The 23521-nt window shown below is 55.0% G+C and overlaps 1 long non-coding RNA gene across 2 annotated transcripts; it reads right to left on the bottom strand.

Annotated features, from left to right (window-relative positions):
* Positions 1-4033: 4033 nt before the first annotated feature.
* On the bottom strand, positions 4034-23398 carry LOC119869770. 2 transcript variants are annotated; one of them, XR_005371829.1, is made up of 3 exons: positions 23333-23398; positions 6019-6099; positions 4034-4169 (listed from the first exon to the last, which is right to left on the bottom strand). It is a non-coding gene; the product is annotated as an uncharacterized LOC119869770 (long non-coding RNA). The 2 variants fall into 2 exon arrangements; XR_005371830.1 differs by lacking the exon at positions 23333-23398 and adding an exon at positions 6360-6505.
* Between the last annotated feature and the right edge of the window lie 123 nt (positions 23399-23521).

Raw genomic sequence — 23521 nt, forward strand, 5'->3', positions numbered from 1 at the left:
TCCACATGGAGTCTGACCCAGCTGCCGCCTGCTCCTCCAACAGCCCGATCTTGGGTCAGACAGGCTGCTTCTATGTTGATAGTTAATGTTTATAGATATTTCTCTGGCAGCAAGCTAAATCGCATCTGCTCGGGCCAAGAGCCAAGCACAGGGCAGGGAGGCACACGGAGCAGCCAGGGCCTCTGGACCCCAGGGCCTTGACGGGCAGGCCTTCCTGCCCTGCATCCAGTAGGAAATGCAGGCTGGTGGTGGGGAAGGGGCAACTGGGTTGCTTCCCCGAAGGTCTCGGTGCCCCAGAGGACTCAGCCTGTTCCTCAGTGGCCTCTTCACACGCATTCTGAGCTCTGGGTCCAGGAAGACCCCTTCCTGGGACAACAGCAGTCAGAACTGACAGCAGACTGCGGCTTGTGGGATGAGACCGGCAGGAAGACAGCTGTGACTGGGCAGGGGATCCAGAAGACCGGCCCAGCAGGCAACACAGGTCCCGGCAGCAAGGGGGGAGCTGGTGGGAGCACCGGGCAGATCACTGCCAAGTGATTTGATCATGGAAAGGAAGGCTCAAGGCAGGCAGGGACCACAAAACTGGCCTGAGGTCAGTGTGCTACAGCTTGGGGTCTCCTCTCCCCACTGGGAAAGTGGAGGATTGAGGGGTTGGGGGCTCCCACTCTGGTCCTTCTACCACCAGCACAGGGAGCTTCAGTGGGGCCATCTCATCTCATAGCCAGCCCAGGCCTTGGTCCCCAGCTGTGTGGTCAGATGCTCAGAGGCCTTCAACACACATTTAGTGGACACCACACTCTTGCCAGCTTGTGTACGAAGTTCTCGGGTTATAAAGGAAATAAATTACAGAGCCTTCCTGGTTGTAGAGATTAGGAGCAGCAAATAGATCTGCAGGGGAGCAAGGCTAACAGAATGCAGAGCTAGTTTAGGAGGCATGGAAGGGAGGCCCCAGGCTCAGGGCGAAGGTACAGACCCCAAAGGGCAGAAAGGCAGGCTGTGGATCCTGTGGGGACCACCATCACCCAGTTCAGCCTCAGCCTCAGCCTCAGCCCACAGTTCCCAGGCCCTCCTCACTCTCCCCATCCTTTCCTGGGAAGCCTGTGGTGAGTAAGGCCAACAGGACAGAGAACACCCTCCTCCTGACTTCCCCTGCAAGGGTCTTTTTCTGGCCTGGGGACACACACCTCCCTCCAAGAAATCAGCCGATTGGCTGGGCTGGGGTGACTGACACTTGGCACCTCCCAGAAAACCCAGAGTGGCTATGCTAAACAGAACTCCCAGCAGGATGACCAGATCATCCTGCCACAAGACCAAGAGTTGCTCACACCCGCCCAGTGTCCAGATCACATGGATTTAGCTTCACTCAGTGCCTACCGTGTGGAAGGTATTGTGCTAGGTGATGCTTACTCGTCTCTCCAAGATAAGCAGGGTGTTGAGATATCATCTAATGCTGCCTAACTAATCACCCCAAAACACATTGACTTTGCTTATGAATGTGAGCAGGGCCAGCCTGTCTCTGCTCCACTTGGCATCAGCTCGAAGGCTGCGTTTACTCATCATCTGAGGCCACTTACATGCCTGGGTCTGGCCTGAGAAGAGCCAACAGCTGGGGGCAGGAACAGCTGGGGCTCTTCACACACACCTCTCTCCAGTGGCAGCTGCTGGGTAGCCAGATCTTCTACGTGCACTCCGGGCTCCTGGGGTGCGTGTTGTGGGCAAGAGAAAGCTGGGCAGACACCATAACCCCTTTTCTGACTTAGAATCTGGGGCCACACCGTATCATTTCTGCCTCTTTTCACTGGAGGCACATACGTCATCAAAGCCTCCCTATATTGAAGTGAGGACAATAAGATTCAGCCTTTGGATGGGAAGCATGTCAAAAAATGTGTGAACATGACTGTGAACATGTGTTTAACTCACTGCCCAAGACAAGGGCTATTGTCCTGTTTTAGAGAGGGGCTTACAATAAAGCGGCTTGTCTGGGTCACACAGTAATTTGGAATCAGGTGAGAACTCGAAGCCATGGCTAGCAAGTCAAGCCTTCCTTCTACTGACCACCTGGCTCAATGACAAAGGACTCAGAGTATCTGATGAAACCTAGAGACAATTTTCCCAGAGGGGAAGTATACATATATAAAAGCTTGTGAGGGCCCCTGGGTGGCTTGGCGGTTGAGCATCTGCCTTCAGCTCAGGGCGTGACCTTGGGGTCCTGGGATGGACCCGCTTCTCCCTCTGCCTATGTCTCTGCCTCTCTGTGTGTGCGTCTCATGAATGAATAAATAAAATCTTTTTAAATAAATATTTTTTAAAAAAAGAAAAAGCAAGCAAGCAAGCTGGACAAACTGAAAACTCAACACCTCTTCTCAGATTCTTCAGAGAGGTGGGTCACCGACCAAACCACTGCCCCCAGAAGCAGAGAGAGTGACAGGTGAAGGCACTGCAGCCACAGAGGCAGAACCACCCCCCAGCCCCCGGGGAGCTAGTGCTGGGCAGGGAAACCAGACAGCTTGCTGCAGGCTCAGTGAGGACAAGGCTGAGGGAGAAGCCGTACGGGCCCTGGTCCTGGGGAGGGGGCACTTTTGTGAGTTTTCTCTCCAAGGGCTCCTAGGTTCCCACAGTGAAAAACAGGGAAAATTCCCCTCGAGCTTGCTTCCAGCAGGGAGATGGGAAAGGAACCATTTTGAAAGGTTTTATTGTTTTTTGTTTTTTTAGATTTTATTTATTTGAGAAAGAAAGTGAACACAAGTGGGGAGGAGGGGCAGAGGGAGAGGAAAAAACAGACCCCGGGAACCTGATGCAGGGCTGGATGCCAAGACCCTGGGATCATGACCTGAACCAAAGGCAGGCACCTACCGACTGAGCCACCCAAGTGCCCCTTCTTAACAAACTCTGCCCTGGGGGAAATCAGTTAAGTCGAGCTTAACCTGGTGGGGTTTCTTCAGAGCCTCGCTGACCTCGCAGAAGGGAAATACCCAACTCAGCCCAGGCTAGCCATCTTGTCCCACCTAAGGGGGGAGGAAAAATAGAGAAACACTTGTGAGGTTCACAACCCAGAGGCATAGGCTCACAGAGAGACCAAGACTCAATCACAGGACCATAGAATGTTGTCCTCACTCCATACCTCACAACCACATCACTAGAGACCTAGTTACAGCAATTTCTTTTGCCAAATACATATGTACAGCTAGCAAGAAAAAAATTACAAGGCATACTAAAAGGCAAAAAAACAAAAACACAGTTTGAGGAAACAGAGCAAGCATCAGAACAGACATGGCTAGAATGTTGGAGTTATCAGACCAGCAATTTAAAATAACCACAATTAAGATGCTAATGATTCTAATGAATAAAGTAGATACCATGCATGATACCATGCATGGGCAACGTATGAGATGTGGAAACTCTACGAAATTCTACCAAAAGAAATGCTAGAGCTCAAAAACGCTAGCAGAAACGAGGAATGCCTTTGAAGGGCTTGAGGGAATACAGCCAGTGGTATTACGGTAGCGCTGTATGGTGACAGACGGGAGCTCACTACTGGTGAGCACAGCATAATCCATAGAGTCGTCAGATCACTAAGTTGTACACCTGAAACGAATGTATCAGTGTGCATCAATTATACTTCAATTGAAAAAAATTAATACTATCTCAGTAAATTCTGGTGCACAGAACCGTCTGACCCCAAATCAGGCTAAGCAATTCTGAACTGCACAGGCCTGCAGCACAGCCACCACAGCCAGGGCAGCTAGCACACAGCCAGGAGCAGATTCCTGTCTCCACACCTGCCCAGCAGCCTGGAGGCCTCTCTTGGGCTCCAACCTCAGGATTCTGGGGAAGGCCTCGCTTGTGGTCACCCTCCATCTAGAACTTGCTATGTGGGTACCACTATGGTGCTGTGTCAACCAGGACGTCACATGGAGGAAAAGGAGTCCCCTTTCTGCTCCATATGTGGACAGCCTCCAGGGGCCTGAAAGGAGAGAACTAGAACCCAGAAGCCCCTCAAAGCAGCCACGAGTCTCCTTTTACCTGGGAGCAGCCTGGCCAGGGTCCCAAGGTAGCCACATCGTTGAACAAGGGTCCTCTTGGCCTTGATACAGCGAGGGGTAGAAAGGTGGTCCTGGCCTTCCTTTACTGCCAATCACACCCGAGGGAGGGATGTGTGTACCCCCATCCTGCAGGGGCAGGGGGGTAGCAAAGCCTTCTGGGTGATTGTAATAAATAACCCCCACTCATCCTTGCTGTGGAGAATCGTGTGAGCAGAAGACATAGAAGCTTTATACGTGGAAAAGTGTGGTACAATCTGTGGCACTGAGCACATCACTTTCAACAGATCCTGCTCTGGCCATGTTCCCTGAACTGTACTTAGGCTTGGAAGGAAGGGGATCCCACACATGCAGGATGGAAAGGGAAGGGCCCCCTGAACAGACTCTCTGGGGAGACAGTGAGTTTCTTTGGCAGTCCTCTGGGCATCCTTTAAGGTGAGTTGTTTTGCCCAAAGATTTTCTTTTATTTATTTGGGGGAGGTGATAGTGCTGAAGAAGGGAAGCCTCTGGGGCAAGCAGTGTTTGGCTAAGGGGTAGGGAAAACATAATGCCATGGAGGGACAGGACCTCATCTGGTCCCCTGGGCCAGTTTTTGAAGCTGTATGGACATAAGGGTTATAGACAACAAGTGGAAAGAATTTTGTTTCATTTTATTTTCCTGAAAGAAAAAACTTTATGTCAGCCTGGACATCAGCAGCCTGGACACCTTATGGCCCAGGTGACAAAACATGATACAGACTGGAAAGAGAGAGGACCCGTGTGGGGTATCCCACCCTGGGGTGGTATCTCAAGTGTCCGGCCACTTTGGGAGGCAGGAGCAGAAGAAGGCGAAGGAGCAGGTGACAAAGGGGCCAGCAGGCGAGTCAGATGCTCCTGGGCCTGCTGGGAGAGAAAGCCACAGTACCCAGGAGGCGTAGCTCATTCTCCAGCACACCTCACACAGCGGGACAGGGTGACTCTGTGCTGCCCGGAAGCCCTGCAACGGTGTGGAGTGGTGGAAGGGCCTGGTTTGTGCCCATGGGGTGGCAGAGCAGAGATCCATCCGCCTGGGGACACTGACAGAAGTTTTAAGAAAGGGATATGCAGAGAGCAAGTGAAGATGGAAAGAGTGAGAGAGTTAAACCTAGCATTCCACTGGGGAAGTGACATTGAACTTGGCCTTGCGTGACCCCCAGAACCCAGAAGGCCTGAGACACACAGAGAAACACAAGTCAGCTCATCCCCGGAGGAGGGAACACCTGCAGTGGGGTACATGAAAATGCTCCCTGCCGAGTACGGTCCCTACAAAGTTCCTACAGAGATATTACAGGCTCTGACAGGGCGTGTTGTAGGGCTTCCATGGGGTCACTGTGGCATCACTGTGGGGCGGAGATGCCAGATTCCTGCTGGCTTTCTATGGAGGGTAGGAAATGTCCCCAAAGGCTGGTGTGGACTTGCTTTGAAATGTGATTCGACTCCTGGTGGCAGGGAGGGGGAAGCTGGTCCTCAGGCCCAACAGTAGCCCAGAGCGGCCCAGGAGGGCAGAACAGGGGTCAGCTTTGGCCTGGCTGAGGGGCTATCACAGGCCCACGGAAGACAGTGTAAGAAGGCGATGGACCCAACTAGGCCCTGCCCACAAGTGCCACTGTCCATCTGGGGGCTGCTGGGTGGCTCAGTCCGCTGCGTGTGGGACTCTTGGTTTTGGCTCGGGTCATGATCTCATGGGTCGGGGGATCGAGCCTGGCTTTGGGCTCTGTGATTGGCAGAGAGTCTCCTTGAGGATTCTCACCTTCTGCCCCTCCCCCACTCGCACATGCGTGTGTGCTCTCTTTCTTTCAAATATATAAATAAATCTTTAGAGAAAAAAAAAAGAATTGCACTGTCCATTCAGTTGCTACTAGTCACATTTGAAAATTTGCATTTACATTAATTAAAATTAAGCAAAACAAAATTCCATTCCTTAGGCACAAGAGCCACATTGCAAGCGCTCAGCCCCTACCTTCGGTCCGGGGTTATGTGCTGGATGGTCCAGACTCAAAATATTTCCATTGTCGCAGAAAACTCTGCTTCAGCGCTGGCCCTGGAAGCAAGTCAGATGAAATGAAAAGCAGTGCTCAAACCCACTGGAACCGAGCCACATGCGGAGGAGTGGGTCTTGGAGGGGGCCCGAGAGGGACCAGCGGCGATCCAGAGCAGGGCCCAGCCCCAGGCCCAGGTCCTCCCCACTGCCCCTCCTGCCCGGCCCCACCCCAGGCCGGACCTGGCCCCAGGCTTGTCTGCAGCTGTCCCCACCACCCAGGGGCAGAGAATGGAGCTTGTGGGGACGTGCAAGGAGCTGACCAGGTGCCAGCATGCAGCAGCTGGTGACTGTGGCCCTGCTGGGGTGGGGCCAGCAAGAGCACCGCTCCACCTGGCCTCATCACCGAGAGCTTCGAGGGTCAGAAATCTAATGCTGGGGACGGGAGCTGGCTGGGGGCTACAGGCAATTCCACTCTGTCTGCCGTTCAGAAGCCACTGGCCTTCAGCACCCGGACTGGCCTCAGGAGGGGCAGGCGGCGGGGTGGCGGGGGGCACTGTGTGTTTGCTTCACAGCATCTTCAATGGCCTCAGAGCCTTTGATGTCTAGAGGATGTCCTTGGCTAAGCTCACCATGTGCTGTTTGCTCTGGGGTTTTCCTTTTATTCGTTTTTAAATTCGTCTCGTTAAATTGGCTGTGTAAAGAGCAAAAGAAGGAAACCAGCGGAAAAGAAAAACGCTACAGTTTATAGGGAAAGGGGAGGTGAAAGCCCATTTGTGGCAAGTGGGGCACAGCTGAGTGCAAAGCCCTGCTGCTCACCCACCACCTCCTTCAAGGCGTCAGCGCTTGACACATTAAAATCTCTTAGTCTTCATAGAATCCATGTCCACTTCTTGTGGATGAACGTAAAGTCCTTATGAGAGCTTAATGGAATCCATGTAGAAGCTTCATAGAACCCTTTCAGAAGCCATGTAAAACCCTCATAGAATTCACCAGACTGCCCCTAGAAGCCTAAATCCTCACTGCCAAACACACATGCACGCATGCACGTGTGCACACACACACACACACACACACACACACACACACAGAGTCCCCTCTAACAGAAAGAACAAGTCAACTTGAACTGGGCCTCCTTTCCTCAGAGAAAAGCCATGTGGCAGATCTATCTCTTGTGTAAATGTAGGTGTGGAGACACCCACTGCCCAGGGTAAGGGGTTAACACAACTTTTTGTGGCCCAACTAGGGCCAGCATTTATCTTTAGGGCCCTTGGTCTATAAACCTGGAAAGACAGAAATCGTGTTCATGAGAATCCCAGGGCTTCCAAGAAGACGAGGGGTCCCAACCCCGATATGAAAACTCATTTCGGTGGCCTGGGTGTGCTGCCCACCTCAGTGTGAGTCCACGGGGTGGCGGTTTGGTGTATATTGCTTACACGTGTCCCAAATCTACTCTTGGGCTGGGCACATAGTGGGTCCTCAATAAGTCTTTTTTTAGGGAATAAATGCACAAAGATGTGTTTGTAGGAAAGGACTCAGAAGGGTGCCCACTAGGAGGACAAGGCAAACGTGACCTCGGCCACAGGTCCAGGTCACCACAAGGCCTGGGCCAGGCACTGGGCACTAAGGTGGACTGGCTGGGGGCATCTGGACAAAAGGGCCTCCCAGCTGGGTAGACAGAGACTCATCTAGCCGGGGAGAAGCCAAGGAGTGGGGTTTTGGAAGCACCAAGGCCAGGGTGATCTTGAAGGCACCTTAGTGATGGGACCAGCGTCCAGCCTGTCCTGGGCATGTGGGGTGAGCCAGAGTTGGGGGATGCAGTCCTTGCAGGATCTGGAAGAGGTTTCTGGTTATTTATTAGTTTCATCTCCAGCAGCATGGCTTGCTGTCATTCTTCGGAGCTGCTCTCTGCCAGCAGCCCCCAAATTCAACCTTCAGGAGATTTGTAGAGTCACATGGAGATGGGGTCGCACCCCACAAGCCTGGCTGGGGAAGCTCGGGTTGCCAGAGAGGAGATCACACCCCGTCTAGTGCGAGAGGACAAGATTCCTTCACTGGGAGCCCCAGGCTCAGAGAAGCCCCTCCCAGAAAGCAGCAGGGCTGACTGTGGCCAAACAAGCCGAACTCTGCACATCTGTCTGTCCATCTGCACTGAGGGGACAGCAGCACCCCTCTCAGCAGCCCCCTCTGCCCTCCCGGCCGGGCCACAGCTCCGAGCTCTTCACTGGGCACGGCTGAGCAGGGACAGGAGGGCAGAGCAGGCGCTAAATATGTGTTTTTAAAGAGAGAAGAGGAAAAGGAGACAAAAAAGCAATTCAGGCACCTCTAGCCCAGAACTTTTTTATGGAAAACATCACACATTCTACTCTTGCCAACATTCAAATTCAGGTGCCTGGAAGGGACAGCTGGACCTTAAGCGAGCAAAGGAACCACACCCCGGTCACTCCCAGTGCCTCCCCGCAGGCCCAGCCCCTGTCCCGGGTGGCAGCAAGGCCTTTGGGCAGCGGAGAGCCGGGGCTGCCCTTCTGGGGGGAGTCGGTCACACGTATAACCTCAGCAGCCGTCGCCAAAGAATGAGGGGAGGATAAGACAGAGTGAGTGGGACCCTATCACAGGGTCTCAGGGGTCTGAGTCAGCACTTTGTGCTTCGGCCCTGGGGAGCCTTTGGTGGTTTTTGAGCTGGAGAGTGACTTCTCAGACATGCGCACTAGAAATGCTCTATTTAGGGAAACCCAATGTTCCAGGGTGCCTGGCTCGGTCCCGGGTTTCCGGGACAGTCCCGATTTATGCCTGCTATCCCCATTAACTCCCTGTTATACTCTCAAAAGTGTCCTGGTTTTGTTTACTGGATATTTTATGATAATATGGAATAATTGTTGATTTTTAAAGATCTGCTGGGAGAATTGTGGTTTTGTTTTTTTAAAAAGAGTTCTTATCCTTTAGAGTTAGATACTTCAATATTTATAGATGAATGTTGTCTCTGAGATTTGCTTCCAAATAATCCGAGGGGTGGGATGGGCACGGGGAGTAGGCGGGAGTAGAGATGACTCAAGGTTGGCTGAGTTAACAGTTGTGGAGGTTTGGTGTGGTTCATTACACCCCTCTCTCTATTCCAGTATTTGTTTGAAATTTTCTGCTATAAAAAGGTTAAAAAGAGAGGCACCTGAGTGGCTCAGTTGGTTAAGTGTCTGTGTTGGCTCAGGTCATTATCTGTGGGTCCTCGGTTCAAGCCCTGCAGTGGGCTCCTTGCTCAGTGGGGAGTCGGCTTCTCCCTCTCCCTCTGCTGTTCCCCCCAACTCATGCTGGCTCTCCTGCACTTGCTCTCCCTCTCTCTCAAATAAATAAAAAAAAAACTTTTAAAAAAATTCTAAAAAGAAAGTGTCCCAGACTAGACAATAAATATGGTCCCTCTAGGGGCACCTGGGTGGCTCAGTGGTTGAGTGCCTGCCTTCCACTCAGGGTCCAGGGCTGGAGTCCCGCATCGGGCTCCCTGCTGGAAGCCTACTTCTCCCTTTGTCCAAGTCTCTGCCTCTCTCTGTGTGTGTCTCTCATGAATAAATAAACAAAAATCTTTCTAAATAAATAAAGTCACTCTAGTTTAATCATCAGGAAGGATTTTGCCCCAAAGGAACAGTTGGCAGCATCTAGAGACAATCTGAGTTGTAACAACGTAGGGTAGGGGTGCATGCTACTGCATCTCATGGGTAGAGGCCAAGGATGCTGCTAAGTGCTACAGTGCACAGCACAGCCACCACAACAAAGCATTATTCAGGCCAAAATGTCAGTGGTGCTGAGGCTGGGGGACCTGGGCTACTGACACTGTCTATAATTTATGCTGAAGCACAAATCCATGAACAGGAGGGATGGTATATTTGGGCAGGAGTTCACTGTAATTTATGCTCTAGGGATGATTAGTTAACACGTAAAGGAATTCACACTCTGGGAGTGGCCAGCAAGAGCCTCAAACAGTTGTCTAAATCTGCTCTCCAAAATTCATTAGCTGGCCTGCAAGGTGTTCTAGATAATTTGTCAGTAGTGAAACAAGTGATATTCAAGAAATGTGTTCAGCTGGAAAGATGCTACAGGCACCTATGTCTTTACTGGAACACCACCCACGGATGAGGGCTCTGGGTCTGTTCCCATTCGGTTCCGAGTCTCTCTCTGGGCCCCAACCACCCCTCAACGCCAATAGAAGCATCTGTCTCCTGATCCAACTGGGAGGCGGGCTGGTGCTGCCAACAGAACATAGTCTTATCTTTGGGGCACTGAACGTTTCCTGGGCACGCTTGCTGGCCTATCTATGGACAAAGAATGGGGGAAGGCCCAGAGCTCAGTGGACAAGTGACTGTTTGTGTGCCTACTTGCTATTAAAAATATGTCCTTGTGGCAGACTCTGGTCTGAAATTTTGCTTCCATTATCATATCCAGTCACCTGAAAACTCAGAGCCCCCCACCTAATCCCCAGGGACACCCATGTTTACCGAAGAACCTGAGAATCGGGGAATGGCCAAGGTGGCTGGGATTAGGAGGATAATGCTGGTGGTGTGTGGGGAGGATAGATGGCAGAGGCTGGACCTTTCCACTTCCTTCCGTCTTTCTCATATCTTTCTAATAGCCCTGTACCTTCCTGGCACCAGAACCACGTATCACACATTTTCCCGTCCACCAGGGTCTCACACGTGTCTCCCAACACCCACATCTGTGGATTCATCCGTGGCCAGGAATTGTCTCTTTGTGCTCAGGCCTCCAAGGCAGGGCAGTAAACATCAGGAGAGCTCTGTGGCCTGAGAGTGGCCTCTGGGGCTGGAATTCGTCATGGTGGCCAAGACTGGTTTTCAGCGTCCTTTCATCTGCCTCCAGCAGCAGCCAGGCAGGAACAGGCTGCCTCAGTGTCCTAGAAAGCCAGGGAGCCCGGCAGCTGAGCGCCACTCTTCCTGCCCCTGGCTAAGCTCCCTGGTTGTAAGTGGTGGCCACGCATTTCGGGGCAGGGGAACAGTCAGTGAGCAGTGTGAGTGGCTGGGAGGGCCTCTCAGAAACCTTCTTTTCAGTCCTCAATGGCTCAGGGAAAGTGCGCTTCTCAGAGCATATTCCGAAAGCCTATTTGTCTGGAGAGAGGTGGGGAGGGTGGAGAGCACTGAGCGTGTGAGTGGGGAATGGGGTGGGCACAGCGAGGGAGGTGGGAGCATCCAGAGAGAACTTTCCAGAACTGTCACAAGATGAACTCCACTAATGTCACCATTTCTGAGGAGAACCATTGCTGCCCCAGCCGGTCCCCAACACATGTGCACACACACATACACGTGCACACACAGGCACTGCCAGAGGTCCCTGGGCTGCATTGGTTGGCCTCGTGGCCCTTTCCCTCCCAAGGTCTCAAAGTACATGTCTGACATGAAAGTTTTTCTAGCTGCTAATCCCACATGTGCTGGCTCCCATGGGGCCCCCCAAATGCTCCCGCTGGCCAAAGGCAAGCTCCTTCAAGGGGCATCTCTGAAACAGAAGAGTCCCTGCAGGAGGCCAAGATCCCCCTGGAGGCATGTGTTCTTCTGTTTGGCAGGACTTTCTGGCACAAGTCCATGATGGCCAGGAGTTGCGCCACGGGAAAGCTTCTGGCAGGAAGGAGAAGGAGTTCTAGGCCTCCCATCATCCCCACAGCAGCGCCCCTTCCCCAAACCATGACAAATAAACACATAACGTAACAAAACAAAACACCCCCCAAACTGGTATGCTGCTTCTAGGCCCTTTGCCTACCAGCTACCACCCCAGCCCTGCCTGTCGGGGCTTCTGAGAACCCCCAGATCCCAGCCCACAGTGTCACTGGGATTCTATGGGGCATCTTACTCATCCGTCTGGGGTTCTCTGAGCACCGGGACGGGGCTGAGGCCGGGTGGTGTTGCTGCCCGTCTTTCCCACAACAGAACTCAGTCCAGAACCCCCTCGCCCCGTCCGCACCCCCGCCCCCAAGGGCAGAGGATGTCAGTGAGTGTGGGCAGAAGTTAATTGCCTTGCAAGTTCAGATACGCATCTTTGATCTGCAAACCTGGCAGTGCGGGTAGTGGAGAGAACTCGGGATCTGGGCACAGACGGCCCTGGGCTTGCATCCCGGTTTTGTCACCTACACCGTGTGACCCTGGGCAGTCGCTTTACTCCCCTAAGCCTGGATGTCCTCGTCTGAGAAATGAGGACGGTTGTACCCAACTCACAGGACTGCGGGAGGCGTGATTACACGACGTGCACGACCAGCCCGGCCCAGCGCCTGGTGGCCTCTTGGCTTCCTCTTGGGGATTAGCCGTGCCCGGTGATGAGTGCTTTAGTATTGATTTAGGGTCCTGCGCTTTCTGCGTTACCGGCATACTGAGCACTTTATATGGATCCTAATCCTCCCAGTCCTTTGAGGAAAGCATCGTTATTTGCAACACCACCACCTTTTCAGAGCCCAGGCAACAGGCCCAGAGAGATGATGATGCTTGGCCAAAGTCACCCAGCCAGTAAGTGGCATCACTGTGGTTCGAACCAAGGCATTTGGAGTTGGTACCTGCCCTTCTAGTTTTGCCACGACACCATTCCGAGGCCCTCTGACTAAAAGAGATCAATGAAAGGACGTTTGCTGCGATTAGACATATTTGCTGGGTTCCTCCTGGAGAAGTAGGAGCGGTGGTCTCAGGCCCACCTGTGGATGCTTACTGTGGGGTCCTGGGGACCAGCTCCAGCCCAGGCCTGAAGGAGGAGCCTGAGACCTGGCAGGGGCAGCCCTGCCCATCACGTCTTCCTCCGCAGCCCGCTCGCCTGCCAGGGCCTTTGAACAATGATTAACTGCAACGGGCAGGCCAGCGCAGGCCGGGACGGGCCCGCGGGTGAGCTCACCCCTTGCACAACGGCTGCCGCACCCGCCTGCCAGGCTCAGGGGCGACCCAGGGGGGCAGGGCCAGGCAGCCTCCATGAAGCTGGGAAACGGCCCTGGGGAGGGCAAGGGACAGCCTGGCTGCAAGCGATCACACCACATTCTGCACCCCTGGTCCCCAGCTTGTGGGGCTTCTTCTGGAGGCTCCTGCATGTCCCGGGAGCAGACTCTGGCCCCAGGGCTCGGTGGGATCAGCATTTGCTGAAGATGTTTCCCAAATCCTATCACCTGAGCCTGTCCCCTCTACTCCAGCCACAGACCAGCGTACCCAGATGGGACTAGAGGAGGCAGGAGCTCACCCTGAGGGCCCCCAGCCCCTCCCACCCCTGTTCAGGGCCCTGGGCGGATGGAGCCGCACAGTCAGCTCCTCCGCACCTCCTCCCCTGTCCTTGCTACACCAGGCAGCACAGGCGCATGCATGTTCCAGACATGGTGCACCCACCCACACACCACCCCCAGGGCCCCTTCCCCACGAGCACCCTGGCTCCTGGGGCAGTGGTGGTAGTGAACCTACATTCAGACTGAGCCAAATCTGCCTCCAGATGCACTGCCGTGCCCACACCCTCACACCCAGCCTCACCTGAGGCTGGGCCTATTTGTTGCCTGCATAGATCATGTGAGTCCTTTGTCCTGCATGAAGTCTGTGCCCATTTCTGGTCTGGCTTCACTGTTTCAAAAGTCCAGGGAGGGTTGAGCTGTGTGGGTGGGAGGCGGGGTGGGGAAGTGAATGAGAATTTCTCTGAAGCTCGGAGAGGGGTGAGGGGTGCCACGGACAGGGCTGATCCTCCCCCCACTCCCTCTCCCCTTCCTCAATATTCCAGGAAGGCCAGTCCCTGTTGGGCCAATGAGGTGTCTTAGCTCACCTGAGGGGTCAGCCAGCCTTTCGGGTCCTCCTCAGAGAACTGCCTCCCCCCACTTCCTACAGCTGTAGCCGCCCAGGGGTGGGGGCACTAAGGAAGGCCTGGGCCTGGGTGGGCTGCCTGGCCTCTCCTCACAATCCAGGGACCCTGTGACCCGAGGCTTCCTGAAAACTTTTCAGTGAAGAGAATAGAATATGCTCACTGCCCTCAGGAGCATGTGACTCCGTGGGGGAGACAGGCACATGCACACATGGTACAGAACGGGTCAGAATTTCCATGAAGGAGGCCTGTCCCAGCTGCTCTGGCTTCTAAGCAGCACCTTCTGTATACCAGGCCCTGTTCTAAGCAGGTCCCATGGAGTTACTTGTTTTTAACCCATGAGCTTCACAGCAGGGTATGACCCCCACTGCAGCTGATGAGGGAGAAGCAGAGAAATTGAGTAAGTGGCCCAAGGAGGTGAGTAGCAGGACCACCTAAGGATTTTAACCTTAGGGCACTGCGCTCTTAGCTGCCATGGTATGCCACCTCTGATGTAGCCTAGAAGAGAAAGGGATGACCAGGGACAGCTTCCTAAATGAGATGGTGGCAGAGCTGGGCCTGGAGTGTGAATGGGAGTCTGTCTGAGAAGCAGCATGGGCAACCCGGACAGAAGAAATAGTATCAACAACCCCAGGGAGGAGATGGGGACCCCCATACCCCTGTCTGGTCTGAATCTCCCATAATGAGCACATATTTATGTGTTACAGGTAAAATATAAACACACACAAACACAATAAAGACAGAAAGCAACACCCCAAAGCAGGAGCCGGCAAACTTGACTTGTAAAGGGTCAGCTGGTAAATATTTGAGGCTTTGCAGGCCATGCTTTTTCTGTCACAACAACTCAGTTCTAACGCAGCCACAGACGGTGTGTGAACAAATGGGCATGGCTGTGTGCCAATAAAACTTTATTTATGGACATTGAAACATCGCACAATTTTCACATGTCACAAAATATTATTCTTTTAAATTTTTCGATCGTTTAAGAGGTTAAAAGTGTTTTCACCTTACAAGCTATACAAAAACAGACATGAGTGGAGTGATTTGGCCATGGGCCACAGTTTGCCAACCTCTACCGTAAAGGCTCACAGAGGTGAGAGCAATCGGAGGCTTCAGGGAGCTAGTTACGCAGATTGGCTAGAGCCCAGGAGTCTCGGGAGTGAGGAGTGAGGTTGGGCCAAGATCAGAGGGAGCTGGAGCCTCCCCTGGGGTGACTCGAGGGCCCCAAGAGGAGGTACTGCCTCAGCAGAGTCACCCACAGGCTCAGGTTCCAGTGTCACCAGGCCCTGGCTGTGAGACCCAGGTGTTTGCTTCTCTGAGCTTCAGTTGCTTCGGCTGTAAAATGGAACACATGGCACTGATCTTGAAAGTCCTATGAAGGAAGCCAGATGGGGTAGGGGGTGAAGGGGTGGCTCTTATTAACTCATACAATTGTTTTGGTTATTCTCAAGATTTTAGGTGGGAATTTAATTCAGATATGGGTTTTGGAGACATCCTGCTGGTGGCCATGTGAAGAATGGATCTGCGTAGTTGTGAATATGTTCCATTTGCCCTCTAGATCCCCCCACACACACCTGCTGCCTTGGGCTGGGAAGATCCACCTTTGTGGACAGTATCAGCCAGCTCCTCCACCTTCCTCCTGCTAGGCAGATTCAGCCAACAGGGAGCCCCAGCAGGAGGTGGGGGAAAAGAAAGGAGACCAAGGTTCCAGGCATTAACTCCCTGCAGGGTGTCTGTCTACAAGCTGGCTGCACCCCTGAGGAAAAGCCACTGGGCACTAGGCCTGGCTGACCTCACTAGTTCTCAATGTTTTCCTACCTCCTTGCTCACATGTGTGCAAATTCTTCTGTTTATCTGAACTTGAGTGCAACCTGGCTGATTGACTCAAAAAGAGAGAGACTGGAGAGATACCAGTAGGAGACCATTGCCATTTTGATGAAGGAAGATGAAGCAATGGGACTGTGAGGGGAAGATGGAGATGCTCAGGATACCCAGGAGGTACCCAGAAGGAGAGGACCCAGGGGAGAGGCAGGCATTTGGAATGGAAACGATGAGTTTGAACTGTTGTGCCTGCAGGACATCTGTGTGGCTGGATGCACAGGTGTACTCAGGCCGCCTGCAGTCCTGATTTTCCACCCAACTTTCAGCTACAACCCACTCTGTTGTCCCAGATGAGCCACCATGTTGCGAATAGCCTGGGAGTCAATGCATAAATGGTTGCTGGCCCTTTCGATGCTAGGAGAAGGCTCTCAGATCCATGAACTTAGCAGGGAGGAGCGATGGGGCATGCTGGGGCCCTCAAGAGAGGCCCAGAAGGACTGCATTCCCAAGGGGCCATGGGAGGGGTTAAAGCTGGAGCCACCAGCCAGTGATATCAATAAGAGATCGGCCAGGGATGCTGAACACGACGAGGCCCCTCAATTTGTGATATATTTGGTGTAAATCTTCCTTTTAAGCACCCATCCTCGTGGCTTGTAGGAGGCAGGAGGTCACCTCCAGGCTTTCCTCCAGAGTGGGTCCCGGTGTTGGCACATGTAGGGGCCAAAGGGAGGGGTACCTCCTTCAGACCTCTCCAAGGCTCCATCTCCTTCATAACTGCACTGCCTTCTGATGACGTTGTCCCTCCACAAACACTTGATTAAATATTTCTCAGCTGAATCACTGTTCAGTTTTCCTTCTCCCAGGAAATCAAGCATACTCTGGCTTTGCCTCTTCATCATTCTGGCCACAGTCACGTCTGACCTTCTCCTGGGATGGGCACTCAGTTTTCTCTGCTCTCTCTCCCCCACAGAACCCTGGACAGTTAGAGTCTTATCTCAGATTCACTGCCTTTGAGAGGGCGGCAGTTTGCACAATGCTTCTCTCCATTTGCCCACGATGAATTACCACATCTTCTCCTGTGAGGCTGGCCTGCCTTCAAGCCCCCCACCCCCACCACCTCAGCCCCAGTCCACAGGTCTGGTATTCATTAGTGTCTAGTCGAGGCCTGATTCAGACACATTGCTCCACAGGCAGCCCAGCGGGCAGACAGCTAATGCTTTAGGCAACCCAGATCTGACCAACTGGTTGGTCAAGTTCAGATGGCCATGTAGCTCCAGGAACAGCTATGTGGACCTCAGCCTTAGGTAGCTGAGACGGGGCCCATAGAATAGCCCCTTGCTCTGACTCACCAGGTGATACCGAAACTTTGGAACACTCAGGAAGGCCCTTTTTTTCCCAGAGAGCCTTCCTGGCTGGGTCATCACGCCTGGACCCAGCAATTGCTCCCACGCTGGCCTGTGCAGAGCATAGGGTGTTAGTTGGCTGAGCACTGCTTTCTGGATCAGTCTTCTCTGATATACTAGAGACTGGAGAGGACTTGAGCGTTCCAGAAGATCCATGAGGTACTCAGTTGCTGAGCCTCCACCTTAGTGGGCATGAAGTAATTAAACTGCAGCTCAGTCGCGGGGGTCAGGAAAGGAATGAGGTGATACAAACAAGTTCGTGCATCTTTGTTTCTGCCAAACCATTTTCGGCTCAGGCTTCATGCAGGAAGCAGGTTTCCCACCACAAAATTTCCCAGAACACCAAGGTGTGCCCCCACAGACCACAGCCCCTGGGCTCAGATTCCGTCTGGGGGTTCCACATCACATAGCAGCATAGCCAGCGAGTTGCAGAATTGGAGGGAGGCAAGTCTCCATGGAAACCGATTGCTAGAGACTTGGTCTTAACACGAGGCAGGGACATGCCAGCTCACACGAGACGGTGTGGAACGGGAGCCTTGATGACGAGCGTCAGCCCCCCTGATCAAGGCCTCTCAAAGACTCCTTGGTGTGACGAGGGTAAACGTCCCTCCTGGTCCAGCTCATGTAAGGGAGGGTGACACGGGGGGCCCTACAGAGCGTGGACTTGATCAGGCCTTCTTGCAAGCCTGCCGAGGCCTCCAAGGAGCCCCGAGTAGGAGCCCTGGGCAGTTGGACGCCTGGGAGCCTTGAGCGGGTCTGGCACCCGCTCCCAAGGCTCAGTTTGGGATCCGTTTTCCTAAGTGCCCTGGGAGGGCGAGGGGTGTCGGAGACACACTTCTGGTGGGAAGATCTGCTTCCTGTTGGGATTTCCCTGTCGATTTCCTGAGCCTCAAGGTCACCAAGAGCCTCTGTGGCAGAAAGTCAGATGAGCCCACGGAGCAGGCAAGCCTGGACGCTGCCCAGAGGAGGCACCGCCTGCAGACAGCTCCGCTTAGGAAACTGTGACCCCCGGGCTCCTTCTGACTGCACGGGACACTTTCAGAGGTGAGGAGCCCCGGGTCATTTGAACAGGAAGTTCTCGGGTCACATCAAATGTTCCATGTCACAAATCGCCCGTTTAACCCCTTTTCAGGAAGTCATCAGTCTCGGTGGCAGGGTCGGGGAGGGGCCGGGTATTGTAACTGTCACGAGTAGGTGGCGTCCGGCCATCCCTCCGGTCAGTGCACCTAGGGAAAGCGCCAGCTCTCTGCACAGCCCCACGACAGCGCAGGGACAAGACCCCTTTGCGGTGGACAGCACCAAAGTAAAATCCCCAGGAGCTCCGGCAAAAAGCTGAAAAGATTGGGCGTCTGGCAAAGAGCCTGAGACACTGGGGTGAGAGCTGGGGATGCTCCTGCATTCAGGATGGCAGAGGCAATGAGGAGGGACGGCCTCACCCCCTTCTCTCCCTGAGCCCATCCCTGTCTCTCCGTCCCTCTGGGTTCTACATCCTCCTGCTGTGTCCCCCAGCCGCAGGCCGGACCTGCAGATCCCACCAGGAGGAAACGACAGACAAAATTCTGTCCCACAGACTGAGAAATCCTCAGTCTAGCCCTGCCCTGTCCCCACTACTCAAACCCACACCCCACTCTCCTTGTGCTCGAGGAGAATCTGTGGGTCACAGGAAGGGTGGGTGATGAACGGCAGAGCTGCTTCCATTCACAGCCTCAGCCCTCCCCTGGAAGTCTCCTAGAAAGTGCTGGAAGATTCTAGAGTTACAGAAGGATCCTCCTAGCACTCCAGGATCCAGCTCAGTGACACCTCCTCCTGGAAGCCCACCCCTGTGAGTGCTGCTGCTGAGAAAGTAACTAGGGGAAGCAGAGGCCAGAAAAGTGTGTGGGATGAGGAGGAGGGAAAGGGCGGAGAAGCCACAGGGTCCATCCTGGGACTCTTGTTCCCTCGGAGACTGGCTCCATTGGTGTGTGGCCCCAACTCCTGATCCTTCCTCCAGGTGCCCCCCCACCCCCGCCATGGTACAGGTGGCATTGAGGGGAGAGGCAGCAGGTAAGAGGGAAGGCTTTCCTGGACAGGCCAAAGGGAGCATCCAGAAGGCGACAGAGAAGCTACCCCCACACACACCAGGAGGTGGCACTGGATTGGTGGGGGACACATCCTGCCATCTGAGCTCCCTGCCTGGGGGCACCCACCAAGCTAACCCCTTCTTCTTGAACCCTCACAGAAAGTCTTCCCCAACCAAGGAGGGAGTGCTGGGTGGGAGTCAGAGTCCCCTGCACCATCATCATGCCCACGGCAGGGTGGCCTGCTTTGGCCACTGCAGCACCCGCTACAAGGAAAAGGCTCCTGGAGAATGAGCACCTGCCTCAGCAACACCCAAAAATGCTGGAGCCCCCCACCAAATTACTTCCGTTGCCAGACTTGGTTTCTTAGCTCCTTATTTTTTCTTATCTTTAGACCTCTCCCAATCAGAAACCCCCCTGTCCTTCTAGGCCAGACCGAGAGCCCCCCCGCCCCAACACCCACAGCCCTGAGCAGGCTCTCCCTCCTTCCCTTACTCCTGAAGGGCCTAGAGTCAACTCATGGTGCCAAGTGCTTGAGTCTGCCCGGTGACTCCCCAGCAGGACCATGCGGTCCTCTGATGGCCTGTTCCCTGGGGAGCTGGGGCTGGGCATCCCGTAGGTACTCCATGGGAACTCAGTGATGGGCCGAAGCCCCAGCTGCAGCCCCTCTGCCCCCTCCCCACCTGACCCCCCAACCTCCCCCTCCTCAGGAATTCCTGCCTGTGGGGACCAGCCCCGACCCCAACTTCGCAGGTAGGAGCCTGGCTTCTTTCAGGCTGCTTGAACTCGGGGCCTGGTCTTAGCAAACGACCTGCCCAGGGGACTCTCAACAACTTCCCGCCCATCAGTGGCCATGGCTCCTTTCTCTTCGAGGAACTAACTGCTATTCCGTGAGTCAATAACTGGGGACAAAGGAAAAGAGTGGCCTCATGTGACAGCTACAGTCATGGGGGGAAGGCCCTTCTGCTTCTGCTTCTCCAGAGAGACATTCTCCTCCGGTGGGAACACAGGTTCCCAGGGGTGTGCAGTCCAAGCAGATGGGGTCCCCGACGACCACCTGAACAGCCCAAAGAGCTGGGAGCAAGGGGACCCAGCAAGTCTCGGTTCCCCCTCTGATTAGCCAGTCACTCCCCTTCTCTGAACCTCAGTTTCAAGGCTATGGTCCCAAGAACCCTAAGAATCCTGTTTTGTGATCTCCAGAAATTCATATAGGTGGAGAAGCGTAGAGGGGCGGCCGTGCCCTAAGGGATCCGAGGGGCCAGAGGGCCCCCCCAACCCCGCCCGCGCTGCCTGGCCCGCTGGCTGCGGAGAAGCCTTGCAGCAGTGGCTCCGGGTCCCAGCCCGAGCTCAGCTCGTCTGTCACCTGCACGCGACCCAGCTTCCCCACCTGGTCTCACCCATGCAGAGCCTTGGAGCCCACCAGGGAAGGAATGCGCCCCAGGTCTGGAGCGCCTCCCGGGCCTGCAGGCCGCAGCTCCGTTCCCCCTCTTCCCCAGACGACACACCAAAAGGGCTCCCTGTCCTGAAGAGCCCCAGGGTGGGCTTTCCACGCCTCTCACAGCCCCCACTACCGGGAGCTGTTATGGCTACATGGTGACCCTGTGCGTCTGGAGGTGGGGTAGGGGCTGGATGGGACCCCATGGCCCCAGAGGGGAGCCCCCCCGAGGGGTGGCTGGGGCCGCAGCTGGCCTAGGCCTTTCATCTCCAGATGCTGCGGCCTCCCTCCCTCCCCACATGGTGCCCAGAAGGAGCATGGGGCTTGGCCTCCTGGAGGCAGCCCGCGCAGAGCTGTTGGGGGGGGATGGTGGGAGCGGGGCTTCGAGGGGGCGCTACCCCACAGCCCTTGAAGTTTGGGAGGATTTCTGCGACAGAAGGCCCTCCTCCCTGCCCTGCAGGTCCCTCCCATCCTTCTGGGCCATTCATTAGGAAGGGCTGGGCGGCCTGTGGGTGGGTGCACAGCCCCAGTGGCGGGGGTGGAGGGGGGGGCTCTCCAGGCCCACAGGGCCCGCCTGCACGCCAGTCACTGCGCAAGGGCTGCGTCTGCTTCAAGGATGGCTCTCCCTCTCTAATTGCAATCAAGGCCGAGGCCAGGCACCAAGGCCTCTGCCCGCAGAGCTGGATCCATCCAGAGGGGACGGACTGTTCCCAACATGCGCGGAGATGTCCGTGTGCCCCTGATGCCTGGAGGCCCTGGGCTGGGGGTCACCCATCCCTGGGTGGGAATTCGGGCAGGGAGAAGGACTGGGGGTTACGCCACAGGTGGGAACGCAGTTCACAAAGCGGCATCCTCTCGGAGCCAGAACTTTCTCCCCAATTCCAGCGCACCTGCCAGGACCCCGGCTCCTCCAGCCAGGACACGGGGCGCTCAGCCAGCCGGCTCAGGGCCTGCGAGCCCCGCCGCTGCTTGCCGGCCAGCACCGGGCTGTCCTGAGAAGGCGGGGGAAATGCTGCGTGCTTGGATGTGCCTTCCCACCCAGGGCGTCCTGCCCTGTTGGTGCCTCCCTCAAGAGAAGGGTGGGTGCAGGGCCCAGAGCCCAGCCCACGTCTCCAGATACTAAAGCTCAGGGGTCAGTTCTGATCTGAAGGCCAGGCCGGGCAATGCCAAGCTCCAGAGGGCTTTGGGATGAGCCCGGTCTCCTGTTTTGGGTCTCAGGTACTCTCTCCTTCATGCATCTCAGGGAGGTGGTTGGGGGCACAAATGGGGAGGGCATCGGCCTCCTCCCCCCTGCACTCTCTCCAGTCAACCCCCACCCCCACCCACCCCCAAGACTCTGTGGGGAAGACAGGGGAGACCCAGGACCTAGCCTGGTTGTGGCTTCAACACCTGTGACCTTTGCTAGGAGCCCCCATAGGGGATAGGCACCCACACAACCAGCGCTTGGGCTCAAGTGATCACTAGGGGCCCGTGCCCGGTGACCCATCCTGAGCACCCCTTACCACCCGCTGTCCTCACCAGCACAGGCCCAGGGAGCCCCGAGGAAGACTTACAAGAGCTGGTGTAGGAGGAAGGGAAGGGAGAGGAAGGGATGGGGAGCCAGGTCCTCCACACTCACCCTCATCCCTCGCCCTCCCATCCCCAGCTATCAGCACAGCCAGCGGAACCCAGGTGTTTCCCATTAAGGGTTTTATTGCAGATTCTCAGGCTCCGGCAGAGGCTGAAGGAGCTCCACACCCCTCACCCCAGGCTGTGCCGACACAGCGGGCCTGCCCTCTGCCACCACCTAGGCCTTTGTGGGCAGCCCCTCGCCCTTGCAGGGAGGTCACCCGACGCCCAGCTCCAGGCCCCAAGCCCATCCCCTTCCACCCAGCCTCCTCACGGCAACAGCCAGAGCATCCTTCCATGGAACAAAGCTAATTATCCCATGCCCTTACTTTTAAATCCACCAAAATCTCCCCTTTGTGTGTGTGTGTGTGTGTGTGTGTGTGTGTGTGTGTGTGGTGTTTAACAACTGGCTCTGATTTGTAGCGCTTACCGGTTCCCATGGTGTCAATATTCCCACCACAGCCAATTTCAAGCTAACAGTGTGAGGTCACTGAACTCGTGCCCAATCAGCACTCACAAGCCAGGAGTCGTTGACCTCAGCACACCACCACCTGTACCCTTTTACCTTGACCTAGGATGCAAAGTCCTCCTCTCCTGGCCCCAGTGGTCCTTCTGGCCTCATCTCTCACTGCTTTCCCATACACACACAGACACTGCACATGGGATGGCACCTGTGGGTTCCTGAGTGCACCCAGCACTTGTCGAACACCCCTCACCTGTTGAGCCCGGCCAACTCCTTTGGTAAGACCCAATTCAGATGTTTCCTCCTGTAGGCTGTCTTCTCTAACTCCCGAAGCCCGAATAGTAGCCTTCCTCTGCAACCCTAGAGCACTACCCTCGGACATCTATATTACTTAGGAATGCACATCTGTCCTAACACAAAACTGAGGGCTCTGCAAGGGCCAGTGCTATGTTCTGGGGTCTCTGGGTCTCAGTCCCTGACCCAGAAGAGGCCTCAAGATTGAGTTGAGGGAATGAGACCCTCAACTTGTTAGCGTGGTAGCAAGCTTGGGACCCAGGGTTCTGTGAGAGGAGCTCCTCAGGGACCCAAGGCACACCCTTGGACCTTTCCCAGCATAGCCTGGTGCCACCTTCTTGGCCAGCTTTCTAGGAGAACTGCAGGAAAGGGACAGGGGACATGATCCATATTTGGGGAAGGGGCATCCTCTTACCTTCTAGGTCTGAGATTCACCAGGTGCCAGCCCCAGCCTGCCCCCTGGCACAGAGGGGCACAGAGCTGGCTGGGGCTGAAGTGACCTGCTGCCCCTCCTACTTGTTTGTATCCTGGTGACCATGGTTTCCTGCAGGGCAGGCTATCGTTATTGACTTTGGCACCAGCACCCAGGCATTTCAGAGAGGCC

This window comes from Canis lupus, chromosome 17 (assembly GCF_011100685.1).
Source record: "Canis lupus familiaris isolate Mischka breed German Shepherd chromosome 17, alternate assembly UU_Cfam_GSD_1.0, whole genome shotgun sequence".
Lineage (NCBI taxonomy): Eukaryota > Metazoa > Chordata > Mammalia > Carnivora > Canidae > Canis > Canis lupus.